The following is a 12,447-nucleotide window of genomic DNA, read 5'->3' as shown; positions in this document are numbered from 1 at the left end:
TAATGCTTAGACACTAAGAATTCAAGAATGCATATGAAAAACAAGAAAAGACACAAAACATGCAAGTGCAAAGATCAAACAAGAAGACTTACCAAGAACAACTTGAAGATCATGAAGAACACTATGAATGCAAGAAAATTTTCGAAAAAATGCAATATGAAGATGCAATTGACACCAAACTTTCAACTTGACTCAAGACTCAGACAAGAAACATGAAATATTTTTTATTTTTATGATTTTATGAATTTTTTTGTATTTTCTTTTAATTTTTTTGAAAATCATTTTGAAAAAGAAAAATAAGGATTCCAAAATTTTTAATATGAATTCCAGGAATCTTATGCTCTTTAGTCTAAAGCTCCAATCAAAGGGTCAGGCATGGGTTAATAGCCAGCTAAGCTTTAGTATGTACTCAGACATGACACGTCTAACATGCCCTACAGTCGTGGCTTTATAGCCAACCAGGCTTCAACATGCTTTATGAAACACTAGAATTCATTCTTAAAAATTCTGAAAAAAAAAATATTTTTGAAAACATTTTTATTTTATTTTTCGAAAACAAAGGAGAAATTTTTGAAAGATTTTTGAAAAATTTTTGAAAACAAAACAAAAAGAAAGTTACCCAATCTGAGCAACAAGATGAACCGTCAGTTGTCCAAACTCGAACAATCCCCAGCAACGGCGCCAAAAACTTGGTGCGCAGAAATTGTGATTTCACTTTGATTATGTAAAATTCATCGCTCTTTCTTTCCCTGGTAATGGCGCCAAAAACATGATGCCAATACCATGGTTTACAACTTCGCACAACTAACCAGCAAGTGCACTGGGTCGTCCAAGTAATACCTTACGTGAGTAAGGGTCGAATCCTACGGAGATTGTTGGCATGAAGCAAGCTATGGTCACCTTGTAAATCTCAGTTAGGCAGATATAAAATAGTAGTGGGGTTTTCGAAATTAATTAATAAAATATTGATAGAAATACTTATGTAAATCATTGGTGAGAATTTCAGATAAGCGAATAGAGATGCTTTCGTTCCTCTGAACCTCTGCTTTCCTGCTATCTTCATCCAATCAGTCTTACTCCTTTCCATGGCTGGCTTTATGTAATGCATCACCATTGTCAATGGCTACTTTCGGTCTTCTCTCGGGAAAATGATCGAAATGCCCTGTCACGGCACGACTAATTGTCTGGAGGCATCACCCTTGTCAATGGTTACATCCTATCCTCTCAGTGAAAGTGGTCAACGCATCCTGTCACGGCACGGCTATTCATCTGTCAGTTCTCGATCATGCTGGAATAGGATTTACTATCCTTTTGCGTCTGTCACTATGCCCAGCAATCGCGAGTTTGAAGCTCGTCACAGTCATTCAATCATTGAATCCTACTCGGAATACCACAGACAAGGTTTAGACTTTCCGGATTCTCTTGAATGCCGCCATCATTCTAGCTTACACCACGAAGATTCCGATTAAGAGATCTAAGAGATACTCATTCAATCTAATGTAGAACGGAAGTGGTTGTCAGGCACGCGTTCATAGGGAATGATGATGATTGTCACGTTCATCACATTCAGATTGAAGTGCGAATGAATATCTTAGAAGCGAAATGAGATGAATTGAATAGAAAACAGTAGTACTTTGCATTAATCTTTGAGGAACAGTAGAGCTCCACACCTTAATCTATGGAGTGTAGAAACTCTACCATTAAAAATACATAAGTGAATAGAGGGTAAGCATGGCCGAATGGCCAGCCTCCCATGGAGGTCTAGAGATCTAAAAATGATCAAAAGATATCTAATACAATAGTAAAAAGTCCTATTTATAATAAACTAGCTACTAGGGTTTACAGAAGTAAGTAATTGATGCATAAATCCACTTCCGGGGCCCACTTAGTGTGTGCTTAGACTGAGCTTGAGTGTTACACGTGTAGAGGTCATTCCTGGAGTTGAACGCCAGTTTTGGTGCCAGTTTGGGCGTTGAACTCCACTTTGCAACTTGTTTCTGGCGCTGGACGCCAGAATTGGGCAGAGAGCTGGCGTTGAACGCCAGTTTGCGTCTTCTAAACTTGAGCAAAGTATGGACTATTATACATTTCTGGAAAGCCCTGGATGTCTACTTTCCAACGCAATTGGAAACGCGTCATTTCGAGGTCTGTAGCTCCAGAAAATCCACTTTGAGCGCAGGGAGGTCAGAATCCAACAGCATCAGCAGTCCTTCTTCAACCTCTTAATCTGATTTTTGCTCAAGTCCCTCAATTTCAGCCAGAAAATACCTGAAATCACAGAAAAACACACAAACTGATAGTAAAGTCCAAAAATGTGAATTTAACATAAAAACTAATGAAAACATCCCTAAAAGTAACTAGATTCTACTAAAAACATACTAAAAACAATGCCAAAAAGCGTATAAATTATCCGCTCATCACTTCCCTTTCCTCTTTCTAGATGTTTCTCCAGCCTTAGGTGCCATTGATGGTTATGGAAAAACAAAAAGCAATGCTTTTACCTGATGCCAGGGCATTTTGGTCAGTTTCACTCACCTTTTCTTTACTGTTTTTAAGGTAGTTTCATGCATTTTCTTAGAAAATAAGCTAGTTTTGGGTAGATATTCACTAACATCTTGATTCAAGCATACATTATGCACTTTACATGATTTCATGAGAATTTTGTATGAATTATATGAAAAATTGGATGATGTATGACTCATGACTTGGACTAGAACTTTGATGCACTTTGTTGCTTGATTTCAGGACAAAGGAAGCAAAGAAGAACCACGTTAGCAGTCACGTTAGTCCCACTAACGTGACCTCTAACGTGGAATGGGTGCTAACTTGCAAAGTTAATGAGAAAGGTAATCGCCAATAACGCCCTCGAAGCCATCATAAGCCCACGTTAAGAGTCATGTTAACTAAGTTAACGTGAACTCTAACGTGGAAGAAGACAACAAGGCCAACGTTAGTGACACTCTCCTTTGTCACTAACGTTGGACCAAGCTCATAATTGGCCACGTTAGTTGCCACGTTAAATTAGTTAACGTGGACTCTAACGTTAAGAAGCAAAAGAGAAGCCAACGTTAGTGACATTCACCTTTGTCACTAACGTTGGCCAAGCCTCCATAAGCCACGTTAACTCCCACGTTAACTTAGTTAACGTGGAAGCTAACGTGGAGAGAGAAATTGATAGCTAATGTTAGTGATACTTACCTTTGTCACTAACGTTGGGGTGAACGACCAAGAGCCACCATGAGCAACGTTAACTCCCATGTTAACTTAGTTAACGTGGAAGCTAACGTGGATAAAGAGATGATGAGCCAATGTTAGTGACACTCACCTTTGTCACTAACATTGGGGATGGCTAGCATTACTACGTTAGAAGCCATGTTAACCTAGTTAACGTGGACTCTAACGTGGGAAAGGGGCATATTGGAACGTTAGTGACAAAGGTAAGTGTCACTAACGTTCTCGAAGAATTGGCACTGCTACATTAGAAGCCACGTTAACCTAGTTAACGTGGACTCTAACATAAGGACAAGGGAGGACTCTCCACGTTATTGGGAAAGGTAAGTCCCAATAACGTGTGCGAAGGACCAAGAGGCAACGTTAGTGGTCACGTTAGTTCCACTAATGTTGAAGTCAACGTGATCATATTTGGGTTAGGAATGTTAGCGAAAAAGGTGATTGTCACTAACGTTCTCCAACGCACACTTTCACTTAACGTTGGTAACACTAACGTCCTGAGTCAAAGTCCCTGCCTACTTCACCTTTTCTCTCTGCAAGCAAAGCTAAGCCCAATGAAAAGGATAACTGCTTCAAACTCAAGATTCAGAGGCCCATACCCAAGACTTGAAGATCCAATAAGAAGATGAGAAGAGTAGTATATATAGGAGTAGCTTTGAATTAGTTAGAGAGTTGAAAACTTTAGGGAGCCTTTGGCATAGAACTACTCTCTGTATTTTACTTTCTCTGCACTTCTAGTTTTACTTTCATCATGTATTCTCCATCTTGGTTTTCATTGGGTTAGGGAGCTCTGTTGTAATTTGATGGATCAATACTAGTTTTCATTCTCCTTCTTCTATCTTTTCTCTTGATTTTACTAGAAAGCTTTCGATCTTCATCCAATTGGGTAGTTATCTTGGAAAAGAAGCTATTCATACTTGGATCTCTTCTGAACCTTGAAAGAGGAATGAAGAGATCATGCTAGAAATGCTTTCTCATGCTGGACCAAATTGGATTTGGATGGATATGTGACTATAATCCTACCAACACTTGATTTGGGAAATGCATGTGGTATAATCAGTGACCATACTTCATCTCTTCTCATGAGCAATTGACCAAGGAATTGGCTATTGATCAAGATTTGAGAGATTGAATTACCAAGAAATTGGAATTCGATCACTTAAGATTGCCAAGGAGATCAATGAATGCATTGATTGAGGAAGAGATGAAAATGAACTTGATCCAGAGAATGCAACATCTCCTGAGCCCAATGAACCCCCCATTTCTGATCTTACCCATTCTCTTTAATTTCTGCCATTTACTTTTATGAGCAATTACCCCATTCCCGTTTAAGATTCTGCAATTTACTTTCCGCCATTTACATTCAGCTCTTTATTTCTAGCATTTACTATTTCTGCTATTTACTCTCCTGCCATTTAATTTTCTACAAATCTCAAATTAAATTCTGGTTTGCTCAACTAGAACATTCCTCTAATTAAAGTTGCTTGATCAATCAATCTCTGTGGGATTCAACCTCACTCTATTGTGAGTTTTTACTTGACGACAAATTCGGTACACTTGTTGAAGAAAATTTGTTGAGAGACAAGTTTTGTGTGTATCAAGTTTATGGCGCCGTTGACGGGGATTGATTTTAAATCAACAATGATTAAATTGGAGGATAACTAGATTGAGCATTTTTCTTTTGTTAGATGATGCCAAGGCATCTTAGGCTAGTTTCACTAGCCTTTTTCTTTTATTTTTAGTTGTTTTATGCATTTTCTTGAGCCTTAAGTAATTATTTTAGGCCAAATAGTCATGCTTGTCTTAAATCATTCAACATGAAGATTTTGATGCAAATTCCATGAGTTTTTAGTTATATTCCTTGAAAGCTATGAATGGAAGAATTCTCATGAAATTTTGCAAGACTTTGATGCAATTGTTTGGATGATTTCAGGGAAGAAGAGGCTAAGCAAGGAAGCAACAAAATCAATAAAGGAAGCTTGAATATCACATGTGGAGTTTAAGTTCCAGTTTAAGCCTAAACTGGAGCTTAAACGCCAAAATCATGAAGGATAAGAAATGCTGGAATTGAAGTTTAACCTCCAGTTTGACCTTAAACTGGAGGTTAAACGCCAGAATGAAAAGCCTCACTAAAGAAGCATTCCACGTTTAACCTCCAGTTTGACCTTAAACTGGAGGTTAAACGCCAGAATGATAATGCCACTCAGGAAGGAGTTCCACGTTTAACCTCCAGTTTGACCTCAAACTGGAGGTTAAACGTGTTCGACACCTCCAGGGCTACCATTCTAAGCTTCCACGTTTAACCTCCAGTTTGACCTCAAACTGGAGGTTAAACGTGTTCGACCTCCAGGGCTACCTTTTCCATTTCCACGTTTAAGCTTCAGTTTAACCTTAAACTGAAGCTTAAACGTGTTATATGGAACAGCTTGACCATGCCTTCTTCAAACATAAATAACTTGAGCTACAAAACTCCAAATGAGGTGATTCAAAATGCATTGGAAAGAAGACATCTAGAGCTTTCCAAGCATATATGGCATGCATGGTGGATACTAAAAATTGAGGGAGAAAACAGCCCCGTAATGTGCATAGAAGAGCATAGTACCAACATGCAATCAGGCCAGCTGACCTCTTCACCTTCCATGGAGTATAACTCGAGTTGTAGAGATCCAATTGAGGTGCTTCCAGTTGCGTTAGAAATCTGACATTCATAGCTTTCCAACGAGTTATAATAGTCTATATTTGGCATCAAATTGGCAAGGTTGACAAGAGAACAAAGTGACGACTCAAGAAAGGGGGTGCAACATTTGAGTGTAGTTTAATGGATCATTATCCTTTTTGGATCAATTATGTCACTCAGCCCTTCAAGCAAGCAAGGCCCATCAACAACACCAAATCAAGGCCACAAGAATCATCTAGAATAGTTTATTTTCATTTGATTGTAATTTGCTTTGAATTTCATTTTCATTTTGTAATTTAGGGAGCCTATTTAAAGGCCTTAGTTTCTGCATTTGAGAGGGGGGGATTGAAGGGGAATCCAGCCCCTGATGGGGACTTTTACTTTCACTTTTAGCTAGTTTTCCTTTTCTTTGTAATTGAATTCAGAGCTATGACTCACTAAACCCCCTTTCATTGGGTTAGGGAGCTCTATTGTAATTCAATGAATCAATAATAGTTTATCTTCTTCTTCAATCTTTTCTCTTGAATTTTGTTAGAAAGCTTCTCGATCTAATTCCATTGAGTAGTTGTCTTGGGAAAGAAACTACTCATACTTGGAATCCTTCGGAGCCTTGGGAAAGGAATGGAGGATTCATGCTAGAGAAGCTTTCTCACAGTGGATTGGATTGGGGTTTGGATGGATATTGTGACATGTAATCCTACCAAATTGTGGTTCATGAAATTGTGTGGTATAATCAGTAATCAAGCATCATCTCTTCTTATGAACATTTAAACCAAGGGATTGGGAATTTGTTTGTTTTTAGAGAGCATTGGTGAGCCAAGGAATTGGGATCCAATCATATAAGATTGCCAAGCAAAATTCAATGAATGCATTGGTTGAGGAAGAGATATACATGTTTTGATTCGGAGATTTCAATATCTCCTAAACCCAATGAATTCCCCATTTCTGATTTCTACTTTCTCTTTACATTCTGCAATTCAATTCTTGCAATCATCCCCATTCCCTTTTAATTTCAGCAATTTACATTCTGCTCTTTAATTCATGCAATTTAAGATTCAGCCATTTAATTTTCTTGTCATTTACTTTTCCCGCCAATTTTACATTCCGCAATTCTCATCTCAAATCTTGATTCCGCTCAACTAGAACACACTTCTAATCCGAATTGCTCACTCAACCAATCCTTGTGGGATTCGACCTCACTCTATTGTGAGTTTTTACTTGACGACGATAACCGGTGCACTTGCCGGAAGAAATTTTGCCGATCGTGCAATTTCCTAAATCGTAGCATAACACTTTTATGCGCATCAAGTTTATGGCGCCGTTGCCGGGGATTGGTTTTCGATTGACAATTCTCCAATTGGAAGTTAACTAGATTGAGCAATTTTTCTTTTCTTTTGTTAATAGTTTTTGTTTCAGTTTATTACTGCTAATTTCTGCAAATTTTAATTTGTTTTCTTTGCTTATTCACTTGTTAGCATACTAACCACTAGCTGTTTGTGATATTGCCTCACTATGGGATTTCCACTATCTTTGGATGAGTATTGTTTGAGACTGAGCACATTGCAAAAAAGAAAGGAGTATCCATCATCTTTTGGTCAATCAAAATTCATGAGAAACTCTCCACCACCACAGAATGATTCATGTCATTATGCTCATGGTGGGTGGGAGTATCAGGAACAGGAAACGGGGTACTTCCCAGAGCCACAAAATGGTCCATGTTTTGGTGAATTTGATCACTACTCAAGTTGTGGCTGGGAAGATCAAAACCAAAGAGATTTCACTTATTCACACCCCATTCATCAAGAGCCATCACCTCTGAATTATCCAACCTCACCTCCTAGTTTTACATATCCAAATTCTTCATCACTTGAGCATTTCTCAGCACAAAATTCCTTCTCAAATTCATACAATTCATTTCATTATCCACAAGACTCATTCCACTACACACAAGAGTCATACCACTACCAACACTCCAACCAAAGACTCTATCATACCACACAAAACACATACTCCCAACCACCATATCACAGCCAAGATAATCAACCTCATCAACCCAATCCGAACCAACAATTTCAAGATCAATTAAACAGGATAGAAGGAATGCTTGCAACTATGGGCAGAGATGTGGCAGATTTGAAAGGCTTTAAGGAAGAATTGATATCCAACTTACAAAATCATGGTGCTGCCATTCAAAAGCTAGAAGCACAAATTGGATATCTATCAAAGCAAATCCCTACCCACAATTCTTCTAGTGATACCATGGCAAACCCAAGGGAGGAATCAGAAGAACAAGAAAGGTAGAAAGTCAATCAAGGGAGATCACACTCCAATGACACAGAGAGTTGCAAAGAGGAAGGGTTCATTGAACCACAAATTCAGGAAGCTTTTGATGAACAGGATACTCCAACTGTCCAACAACAACCAAGTTCTGAGATCAAGGATGTGAAGGCAGTAGAAACAAGCACCAAAATGAGGATTGTGACCGAGAAACAAAGGATCATATCCATGAAGAAGAGAAGGTCGAAGAACAATCCAACTCCTGAGCCAACAAGCAAGTTCACTCAAGCCAATCACAAGGGAAAGCTTGCTGGAAAGAAGCATTCACAACAAGGGGCACTAACTAGCTCCTTTATCCACTTGAAGTCATTCCTCTTAACAAACTGGAAGAAGAGGAAGAAAGTCAGGAACAGCATGTCAAGCTAATGACGTTAAAGAAGCGCTTGTTGGGAGGCAACCCAACCAAAGGTAGTTTTTCTTTTCTAGTTATTTCAATAAAAGAGTTAAGTAGATTTATCTGTATTGCAAGGAGATAAGTTTGGTGTTGCACACCAAAACAATTCAAGGGTGAATGTGAGATTCTAAGTTTGGTGTTCCACCAAAAACTTCATTAAAAGCACATTTCTACCTCAGCATGACTAGTCACTAGCTCCAACCAATCAGGGAAACTACTTAAACAATAGTTTAATTTCTAGTTCATAGTTTCTTTTTCTAGTTCATAGTTATTTTCTTAATAAAAGCACATGAGGTTTTCTGCATATGATCCAAATTGCTGCATATGGCAAGGAACTAAGTTTGGTGTTCACACACCAATCTAAGTTCAGAGGCCTACAAACATACATGCATGCTAACCAATTCTCAAAGTGCTTGGGGAACAAGCAACTTCTAATAGCTTTGCAGGAAGACAATCAATCTCATGGAAGGAATATACATCATCATCAAAGAGAACACCAAGGCTAGGAAGGATGATGAACAACAAAGAAGATGCTAAAAGGTTGTATTGTCATTTAATTGCTGGTACTTTGAATTGCTGATATTAGAAGTTTGCATGCACCCCTGCTTTAAGTTTGAGTCATTGCAGTTTTTGTTTGTCTGTTTGTTTAATTTCCAAATAAGTGATAGTCTAAGTGTCTGGATAAACTTCACTTGCTTAATTGTATGCTTGCCATGCTTGTTCTGTTTCCATAAAATAAAAGAAATGTTTGAACAAAAGTAACTCAATTCCATTTGGTAAGAAATCAAATAAGATTAAGTGGTGGTATGCATGTTTGATTGAATAGTCAGCTCACTAAGAAATAAAGTTAGAATTGTCACTTTTAGTGGAAATTAGGATGCTGTCTATGGATCTTGATGAATAAATGTCTTTGGCCATGAAAAAGAAAGAAAAAGAAGAAGAAAAAGCCACTGAAAAAGGGCAACCAAAAAGCAAAAAAATTGAGAAAATAAGCTAGGCACCAATGGTTTGAACTTCTGAGACAAATGCCTGTGGTGTTTATGTATTAAGGATATGCTTGGATGAATAGGTTCTGAGGAGTGTTTCAACACTTGGTAACTTGGGTTAACTAACCCGGGATTATCAACCAAAAGTCCATTATCAAGAGCAACCTAAATACAAAACATTTAGTCACACAAAGAGGTGCTGGGCACCAATGTCTCAAGAAGAAATGTGAACTAAAATGCCTGTAGTGGATATGTGTAGTGCACTAATAAGAAAAAGAAAATGCCAAAGGCTTGAGCAACACATGACACTGAGCAACAAGGAGCAAATAAAGCTCAAAGAAAAAGAAAAACAAAGAAAAGAAACTTGCCAAGGATATGTGAATAACAAGAGGCCATAAGCAGTGTTTTAGTGGAAACATAAAAAGTAACATTCTTACCTAAGAAACAATAAAGTGATGCTGCAACAACTTTCTGCATGAACACCCCATTAATCAATGTCAATTACTTACTGATATGGCTAATGAATTTACTTTTTGTTTCATTCTTTCTTCTCAATAATTCAGAACTTGCTTGGGGACAAGCAAGGATTAAGTTTGGTGTTGTGATGCCAAGGCATCTTAGGCTAGTTTCACTAGCCTTTTTCTTTTATTTTTAGTTGTTTTATGCATTTTCTTGAGCCTTAAGTAATCATTTTAGGCCAAATAGTCATGCTTGTCTTAAATCATTCAACATGAAGATTTTGATGCAAATTCCATGAGTTTTTAGTTATATTCCTTGAAAGCTATGAATGGAAGAATTCTCATGAAATTTTGCAAGACTTTGATGCAATTGTTTGGATGATTTCAGGGAAGAAGAGGCTAAGCAAGGAAGCAACAAAATCAATAAAGGAAGCTTGAATATCACATGTGGAGTTTAAGTTCCAGTTTAAGCCTAAACTGGAGCTTAAACGCCAAAATCATGAAGGATAAGAAATGCTGGAATTGAAGTTTAACCTCCAGTTTGACCTTAAACTGGAGGTTAAACGCCAGAATGAAAAGCCTCACTAAAGAAGCATTCCACGTTTAACCTCCAGTTTGACCTTAAACTGGAGGTTAAATGCCAGAATGATAATGCCACTCAGGAAGGAGTTCCACGTTTAACCTCCAGTTTGACCTCAAACTGGAGGTTAAACGTGTTCGACACCTCCAGGGCTACCATTCTAAGCTTCCACGTTTAACCTCCAGTTTGACCTCAAACTGGAGGTTAAACGTGTTCGACCTCCAGGGCTACCTTTTCCATTTCCACGTTTAAGCTTCAGTTTAACCTTAAACTGAAGCTTAAACGTGTTATATGGAACAGCTTGACCATGCCTTCTTCAAACATAAATAACTTGAGCTACAAAACTCCAAATGAGGTGATTCAAAATGCATTGGAAAGAAGACATCTAGAGCTTTCCAAGCATATATGGCATGCATGGTGGATACTAAAAATTGAGGGAGAAAACAGCCCCGTAATGTGCATAGAAGAGCATAGTACCAACATGCAATCAGGCCAGCTGACCTCTTCACCTTCCATGGAGTATAACTCGAGTTGTAGAGATCCAATTGAGGTGCTTCCAGTTGCGTTAGAAAGCTGACATCCATAGCTTTCCAACGAGTTATAATAGTCTATATTTGGCATCAAATTGGCAAGGTTGACAAGAGAACAAAGTGACGACTCAAGAAAGGGGGTGCAACATTTGAGTGTAGTTTAATGGATCATTATCCTTTTTGGATCAATTATGTCACTCAGCCCTTCAAGCAAGCAAGGCCCATCAACAACACCAAATCAAGGCCACAAGAATCATCTAGAATAGTTTATTTTCATTTGATTGTAATTTGCTTTGAATTTCATTTTCATTTTGTAATTTAGGGAGCCTATTTAAAGGCCTTAGTTTCTGCATTTGAGAGGGGGGGATTGAAGGGGAATCCAGCCCCTGATGGGGACTTTTACTTTCACTTTTAGCTAGTTTTCCTTTTCTTTGTAATTGAATTCAGAGCTATGACTCACTAAACCCCCTTTCATTGGGTTAGGGAGCTCTATTGTAATTCAATGAATCAATAATAGTTTATCTTCTTCTTCAATCTTTTCTCTTGAATTTTGTTAGAAAGCTTCTCGATCTAATTCCATTGAGTAGTTGTCTTGGGAAAGAAACTACTCATACTTGGAATCCTTCGGAGCCTTGGGAAAGGAATGGAGGATTCATGCTAGAGAAGCTTTCTCACAGTGGATTGGATTGGGGTTTGGATGGATATTGTGACATGTAATCCTACCAAATTGTGGTTCATGAAATTGTGTGGTATAATCAGTGATCAAGCATCATCTCTTCTTATGAACATTTAAACCAAGGGATTGGGAATTTGTTTGTTTTTAGAGAGCATTGGTGAGCCAAGGAATTGGGATCCAATCATATAAGATTGCCAAGCAAAATTCAATGAATGCATTGGTTGAGGAAGAGATATACATGTTTTGATTCGGAGATTTCAATATCTCCTAAACCCAATGAATTCCCCATTTCTGATTTCTACTTTCTCTTTACATTCTGCAATTCAATTCTTGCAATCATCCCCATTCCCTTTTAATTTCAGCAATTTACATTCTGCTCTTTAATTCATGCAATTTAAGATTCAGCCATTTAATTTTCTTGTCATTTACTTTTCCCGCCAATTTTACATTCCGCAATTCTCATCTCAAATCTTGATTCCGCTCAACTAGAACACACTTCTAATCCGAATTGCTCACTCAACCAATCCTTGTGGGATTCGACCTCACTCTATTGTGAGTTTTTACTTGACGACGATAAC

The sequence above is a fragment of the Arachis hypogaea genome, chromosome 19, assembly GCF_003086295.3.
Source record: "Arachis hypogaea cultivar Tifrunner chromosome 19, arahy.Tifrunner.gnm2.J5K5, whole genome shotgun sequence".
NCBI lineage: Eukaryota > Viridiplantae > Streptophyta > Magnoliopsida > Fabales > Fabaceae > Arachis > Arachis hypogaea.
This window is presented reverse-complemented; position numbering follows the sequence as displayed.